The sequence below is a fragment of the Tenrec ecaudatus genome, chromosome 11 (assembly GCF_050624435.1).
Source record: "Tenrec ecaudatus isolate mTenEca1 chromosome 11, mTenEca1.hap1, whole genome shotgun sequence".
Classification (NCBI taxonomy): domain Eukaryota; kingdom Metazoa; phylum Chordata; class Mammalia; order Afrosoricida; family Tenrecidae; genus Tenrec; species Tenrec ecaudatus.
The window spans coordinates 82,652,149-82,660,738 of NC_134540.1; positions in this window are offsets into that span (position 1 = coordinate 82,652,149).

Below are 8,590 nucleotides of genomic sequence, written 5' to 3' on the forward strand. Positions count from 1 at the left end.
TGCCTAGAGGGCCTATTGTAATAAGAACAGGTAAAGAAATATACCACAGATATAGCACAAGTAGAAATTGTTTGTTTCCTTGTGGGGGAAATGAAATCTCTTTCTTCGTTTGAAATTATGTTTGTTGCTATCATTCATCTTTTTTCCACTATGGCAGTTACATCATCTGTCAACTTGAGCGAAGAGGTGGAATCTAGTCTGTCAACAGGTCATAGCCAATGATGCCTCCGTGTGGACATGGCATTCTCATGAGGATTCTGGGAACACCTGTATTCCTCCCTGCATGCAACACAAATACACACACACACACACTGCTTCATTTTCCATTGACAAGCCACAGGAAGCCATGCTGATGACAGCCAGAGCCCCAGAGCTGGAAGAGCCACATGGAAAGCCACTCCAGCACTGAGATGTTTCCACAAGACTTTTCACCCACTGGCCTGTGATCTTTCTGCTTTCGGCATCATTGCATGTGTTAAGGGAGTCTATAGAAGACGTTAAGGACTAGTATCAGACATATGGACTAATATCGGGTGATGGGATGATATTGAACTTATGGATTTGATCTGGACTGGGCCAGGATGGTTTCTTAATATACAATTACTCTTGAACATAAAACTCTCTCTTATACACATATGAGCATGGCTGGCTTTGGTTCTCAAGTCAACCCAGACTAACACACACATTCTGTTTAGCTAGTGTTCAGTCAGTCAGAATTATATCTTTTCCCTCTGGGAGCAGGGAACTTTATATACATAAAAATATTAAAACTGAAATGATGTGTTTTAAATAAGTTGCAGCTTGGGAATTACCATAACATTGGCCAGCACTTGCAAAAAAATGAATTTTTTGATTTAGTCATTAAATGGGATGAGTTTTTTTAAATGCATCATTAAAAGTTAATATGCAAATAATCTCAGCAATTATAATAACACCTGTGCCTGAGCCAATTGAAGCAAATAACTCTTTCTGTTTTCTTATGTGGCACCATGGAAAGCCATCTTTATTAACGCCAAAATAGAGCACACACACACTTACACACACACACATACATAAATAAACTGGAAAATTGATACGTTAGCATGTTAGTCCTTATGGAGAGGCCACATTCCTTCCCTCCACGTTAGCCACTTCATCCCTGTTTTTCTGATGTCTCCACAGTTCACTCACAGTAGGCAGGGCCTAGGAACAGCATGTCCAACCTCAGTGTCCTCATGGACTCACTAGAGCATTGCTGAGAGTTGACCTTAAACCATTTTTTTTCAAAAGCTGATCTAACCATGCTTAAAGCTAAACTTGTTTAAAGCCCTCCAATGGTTTCCTGATAACCTGACAAAATCCCCCAAACTTTCCTGACCTCTCCAATTTTTTTCCATTTCTCTTCATTTTCTACATGTAGGGTATATGGCATGTTTTCCTCTCTATGCCTCAAAGACGTGCTCTCATTGCCCAAACTTGCCCTTCATATTTTCTTTGCCTTCAGTGATCCACTTCTGTCTTTGACCAGGTAATCTCTACATAGCTTTTAGTGTTCTATTTAAATCCCCTTTTTACAAGAAAGTCCTCCTTGTCCCTTCGTTGCTGTGGGGAGCCATTAGGTCTATTCTGACACACCCTGAGTATATGTCCAATGGAAGGAAATGCTGCACTGGCCCACACTGGCCTGCATATCTAATCCCATACATGCCTTTAACTGAAACCAGGCTCATTAAAACATTACTTCCTCATTTATTTGTATTATTTGTCTTAGTCTTTTATCTTTTCAGACTACTAGCCTTCATTTTTCCAAATAGTGAGCCTCTCTATCTCTTGAGTGCCTAAGCCCAGAAAAGGCAAAGTCTAATTTATTCTTCTGGTACAGCTATAGGTAGATCCCTAAGTTATAACATGCCCTCATTCCAATGACATTGGCAGTTACTGCTAAGTCATGAGCACTTTTATATATCTACTTGAAGTTCTTAGGGTGAGTCTGCTTGTATTTAAAATACTAATGATAGAGCTTCCAGAATCACAGGTGCCAAAATACAACAAAATGACAGAAAAGTGATGGAGCATACAGTGACTGGAATAAAATGAACTCATCCACAGTGTATCATCAAGAACCAATTATACAGAAGGAACAGGTCCAAGCTACAATGAAGGTCAAAAGCAAGGCTCCAGGAATTGTAGAAATACCAATTGAAATGTTTCAACAAGCTGATGGAACACTGGAAATACTCATTCATCTATTACAAGAAATTTGGAAGGTAGTTACCTGGCCAACTAACTGAAAGAGCCACCTTCCCAAAAAAAGGGTGGCTCCATAGAATATTCAAATTATGTAATAATCTCATTGTTATTATATGCAAATGACATTTTGCTGAAGATCATTCAACACCCCTCCAGCAGTACATTGACAAGGAGCTGCCCGAAATTCAGGCAGGATTCGGAAGAGAATATGGAACAAAGGATAGATATTCTTTCAGATGCCAGCTGTATCTTAGGTGAAAGCAGACAAAGCCAGAAAGAGGTGTGTTATGTAAGTAGAAGCAGTCAACTGTCTGGATCATAACAAAGTGTGGATAGCCTTGAGAAGAAGGGAAATTCGACAACACTTCCTCATGCTCCCATGGGATGTATACATGGATCAAGAGACAGTTGTGCAAACAGAAAAGGGAATGCTCCACGGGTTAAAATCATGACAGGTATGAATTATAGTTGTATCCTATCATCATGCTTATTCAATCTGCATGATGAGTTAATAACCATAGAAGCTGAACTATCTGAAGAAGAAAATGGCATCAAGATTGGAGGGCGGCTGGTGAAGAAGCTGACATATGTAGATGACACAACCTCGCATGTTCTGAAGGAGAAGGACATGGAGCACTTACTGATGAAAATCAAGACTGCAGGCTCAACAAGGAAGACAACTCCATGTGAAGAACACAAACCCCCTCACACCTCATGATAACCGGAGAGAAGATTGAAGTTGTCGAGGATTTCATCTTGCGACAATCCACAATCAATGCTCTGGAAACAGAGGGTGAAGGGAGACGTCAGACAGTGCAAGATATGACAAAGTAATAATTTATAAATTATCAAGGGTTCATGGGGCGGGGAACGGGGAGGGAGGAGGGAAATGAGGAGCTGATGCAAAGGGCTTAAATAGAGAGCAAATGTTTTGAGAATGATGAGGGCAATGAATGTACAAATGTGCTTTACACAATGGATGTATATATGCATTGTGATTAAGAGTTGTATGAGCCCCTAATAAACTGAGTTTTAAAAAAGAGAGATCCAATAACACACTGCATTAGGTAAATATGCTGCACAAGACTCTAAAGTTTTGAATAACAAAGACGTCATTTTGCGAAATAAGGTGTGCCCAACCCAAGCCATGCTTTTTCAATCTCCCCACATGCCTGGGCAAGTTGGTCATTGGCTAAGAAACAATGAAGAAGAAAGGATTCACTTGAACTATGATGTTGGTGAAGAATATTGAAAGCACCACGGATGGCCAAAAGAACAAACAAATCTGTCTGGAAGACGAATAGGCTCCCTGTTCTCGAGTATGGCAAGATTTCATTTCATGTACTTTGGACATGGTATCAGGAAAGACCAATCCGTGGAAAAAGACATGCTTGGTAAAGTAGAAGGGCAACATAAAAGAGACAGAGCTCTACAAAATAGATCCATACAATGACTGCAATAATGGGCTCAAATGTAATAATTGTGCGGATGACCAGGCCATATGTCTTTCTGTTAGACTTAGGGTTGGGGTGCGTCAGAATGTACTCGATGACACCGAATAACTTGATAGGCAAATAGTATCTCAGTGTCCAGAAAAAATATATATCATGTCTACTTTTACTTACATTTCTCTGATTAAAAAAAAGTTAAAGATCCAGGCATAGAATATCCAATGCTCTGATAAATTCAAATTACCCATATCAGTTGAGAAAAAGTACATTCTCAAAGTACTTAATATTTTCAAAAAGCATTAATATGATAGGCATCACTTGGAAAAGTTGGCTGATTGATCTATGGCTACTGCGTACGTGAAATGGTCTGACTGAGGCACATAGGCCATCTAACAGCTGGAATGAATGTGCTGAAGAGGGTGACATGTGATATGAGGAGAGACTAGAAACCATCGTATGAAACATTGTCCTCTTCTGTCCTTACCGCTATCAGTGTATTCAAAACTCCAAGGGAGTGCAAGGGCCAGACTAGACGTTACCCAGAAGGATTGTTCCTGTGCCAGGCATATTTGTCAAAAGCTTGAATAGGAGTCATATTTTGAATCTTTCAAAATCAGACAACATTTCACATCTGACTGACTGAGCTTCTCTTACACACAAACATACACACACACACACACACACACACACCCCTGGTGGTGTTTGAGGTTAGCTATTGTGCTGGCAATGGCCACTTCAGTGGTGCTCGGTTGGTGCGGTTGGGTAATCATTGGGCTGCTAACTGTAAGGTTGATGATTCAAAACCGCGAGCCAATCTGAGGGAGCGAAACTAAGCTATCTGCTTCCATAATGATTTAGACTTGAAAATCCTACATAGTATTCTTATGAATGGGAATCAACTCAATGACAATGGTTTTAGTTATATGGCAGACAACATCAGGAATCTGTGTAAGATAGATAGACCTATCAGACAGAAAAGGAAAGCTCAAATATTTTTCACAAAAAGCCATTGGTAAAAAAGTGGAAAGGTTGTATCACGTCAAGGACAGAAAACTAATGAAATCCCAAAACATCCAAGACAGTCCTATGCTGTCCCAGTTTTCCAGGTTACACTGTCTACATGTCCTCTGGTGTCTATGAGAGATTGTGCCTGCTGGTTTTTCTGGGCATTTAGCCCAGTTTGGCTTAATTTTTATTTATTCATATGTATAATGTCCCAGATTGTTTGGAGATGGGTGCTTGTTAATTAGCATCATCAAATGTGGTACAGTTAAAATTGAACTTAGAGGAAAAATTATAAGACACGGTTCTGTCAGCAACTGTAATGATGGAAGTCAAAATCAAACTGAAGACAAACACAAAGGGAACAGGCTTAAAAGCTTCTTACTTCCTTTCACACCGGGGAGCCCGCCTCCAAGCTGCACAGTGCACACATGCAAAGAAAGACCATCAGGTCATCAAGGACTAACTCCTTTTTCAAATCAGATTCCGATTCTAGCTTGGGCCAATCAAGAAAGACTCAGTAGGCCTGATTCTTATATTCCTCGGTACTCCATCACTCCTATGCATGAAAAGCTCATTAGTTTCCAAAGATCTGAGCGAACTCACCACAGTGCATACGGAGGGAGGGTGGATCTTATGACCTCGGCTGAGTAGCAGAGTGGTGTTAGTGGGAAATTCCAATGATACTAAGCAAGCAGACAAAGTCTGCAGGGGATTAGCAGTGCTTTCCATTAAAATTATAAAAAGGCAAAACCTTTACTAATGGAAATCAGGATATTGTTCTTCGAGAATGTCAAACAATTGGTAAATACCACAGCTAATAGGTCTAAAATACTTTGAGTGAGGTTCTTCCTGTACTGCTCTGACCAGTTAACTTCAGACAATCATATCAGAAAGATGGACTCAGAATCCAAGCTTCGGAGTGGCACTTGACATTACACACTGTGTTCTTATTGATTCTGCCTTGACTAAGCTGGGACTTGTCCTTAATCCAAGGAGGTATATAGAATGAAAAAGGAGGCAATGTCTGATGTGGATAAAATCAACATTATGGACAGAAAATTCTCAGAAGTTAATGTTTGACAGGGTAGCTCTAGGGGTTCCTCTGTTCTATTTTGCTGTTTTTGTCACAAAGGAGCAAACTTTTATTCAAGAAATGGCTTTCTCTATATTCTGCCTAAGGTAATTGCAAAGGAGCACGATTCTCCTATGGAGCTGAGAGTAAAGGCTGAATTAAATTAGGGGGAAAATGTTGTATATGTTCCATTTGTGTTCTTCATTAAGATAAATTTTAGGGGGTTTACAGAGATATGATGAAGCACCAGAAACTTAGGTGTTTTTCCTAATGGAAAAAAATGAGTACCTTGATTTCTATACAAATCAAGGGAGAAAAATAGCTCCAATATAATAAAACATTCTGCAAAATAATCCTTTATGATTCTTTTCAGAGATACATGATAAAAAAGACCAAGATTTTCAAAACAAACTACTACCAAAGACCTAAGAGATCACAAGACATAAATATTTATCAAGTTCACTTTAGAAAAATTTGATTTTCAGTGACTTAAAACCATGCCCCTACAAGCTCACCAATAAAACAATGCAGTATTGACTGCATACCTGAGATCCCAGAGGTTAGACTACCTTTCAGGCCACTGAAGGTCTCGATTGATCAGCCCAGGGACGAGTTCTCCTTCTCTCTGTAGCTCACTCTCTTTCCACCGCCACTCTCTTCTGTGTCCTTCCATGCAACCCGGCTCGCATCTGTAGAATCTGAGACAGAAACTCACATCTCACACTGTACCAGGTACCTGTTCAGTCAGAGAAAAACGTCCTCTTCTGAAATCGAAGTTGCATATGATGCTCCTTGAATCGATCCTTAGCTCAAAGAAAATGACCTGTCCTCGTTTACGTGAGCCACCCTTAGATGCTTGACTAAAGCTTCACTAAAGTCACATATATGATCAGGGCATGGCAGACAAGAAACTTGCCCATGGGAAAATAACAATATAATTACCAGCATGTGCGTGAGTGGATCACTGGGGAGAAAATACCAGGTACGCACCATGAGGATGTTGTTTTTCTTTCTATGGACAGTGAGAGAGCTTCAGAAGATTTGTGGAAAACTGGAGCAAAAAGATCATGGAATTTTTTTCATGAATTTGTTGAAGGTCCCTCCTGTTTGGAATATAGATCAACAAGAAAGTTAAAAATAGCCACTATCCCAATAGCCAATAAATATAGTCTATTAATTTATTGATTTATTTTATTTGTTGAGTTGCCTAATTTCCCCATAACATATAATCTGCATTTTTAACCAATAGGCTTAATTGCATTTTATAACGTTTCAGTCAATAACTTCACATTATTTAAAATGCATTTTTGTTTATTAAATATTGTGTTACAGAAACATGTAGAAGAATCAACACAGAACTCAAGTCATTATTCCTAGGACAAAATAGTTCTCCTGGAATTCAATAGCTAAGCTTATTTTTCTCTTAGGGAAAATTATTTGGGTATAAAAATACTTTTTGATGATCACATCTATATTTATGTCTATGTATTTATGTAGATGTGTGCATATATAAGCAAAGTTAATTATAGGCTATTTTTAGATAGTAGCTCCTTCTATGTGACACTATATTGTAATCACTTTTTGTTTGTGTCACTGAGTAATATTTGATAACATGAATTTTAAATTGTACCTCACATTTCTTTGTTCAGATGTTCCATATTGCATTTGGTTAATTTCTATGATGGCACTTAAATTATAACTGTTTTAACTGTTATGTATAAAGAAAACTTGAATGAATATTCGTGACTATAAATCTTTCTTTGCACCGCTAATTATTTCCTAGGGATAAATTCAGTATTTCAAAGTGGAATTACTGGGTAAGATGGCCTAAAATGTTTTAAGACTTCTGCTCCATTGCCTTCCAGAAAGATGATTCCATTTATATTCACAATATTAATCATGCAAGTACTTGCTATTAAAATTGTTTTATTTTCCATTGAGAAATGCAGGCAGTTTCCTAGTACATAGGAGATCCCTACCTAAGTGTGCTGCTCAGTTGAATCTGTAAGTCAGAAACAGGGTGCAAAGGCTCTTGTTTAACCTTAAATTCGAGAAAAAAAATTCAAAGTCGCTTCAGTAATTCAAAAGCTGCAAATGCAGCAAGTGAAAGTGATTGTGAAGAATTGTTGCAAGTAGATGTTGTTTCAATCATTTCAAAGTGAGGGCAAATTTACATAACATTAGAGGAAAATAGGCATTGTCTACAAGTCAAACATTTGTAACTAAGAGCCTTGCCTGTAGTATATGCTTATAGTTAAGAGATTTTTTAAAACCCCATTGTTTCAATAATGTGTGCTTTTGCTATATCTATTAACACTATAAAATATGTGTCAGTGATACTTCCATATTTATCAAATTTGAATGGCATTTATTAACTTCTACACTATAAAATAGGAACAATAACTTAACAGCACCTTTACTGCGTCTCTCGCCTTCTTCCACCGTTTTTTAAAATGTATTATATTTAGATCTCAATACAATTTTATTTCTTAAATGAAGAGCTTTTTGACAATGAGTCACATTTGGGGCAGTTTCATGTCCTGGGCTTCATCAAATTTGGTCAGAGTCCTTCATCTCTCACTAAGTAAGATGAGGGAAAGAATCACTCTGATAACTCCTCCAACTCTCCTCCTGACACCAGTGCCCTTCATTCACGGCCACTGCCATTCCTGCTCTGTTACAGAGGCTCACACAGGGGAGTTTATCCGGAAGAAGTGGTGGAGGCTACATTTGGAATACAAGAAAAAGTCAGAGAAGTATATGTAACATTATCAAGATTTGCAATACTTAAATCTTGGCACTTTGTGAGCGGCAAGGTTTTTCTGCCTGTACA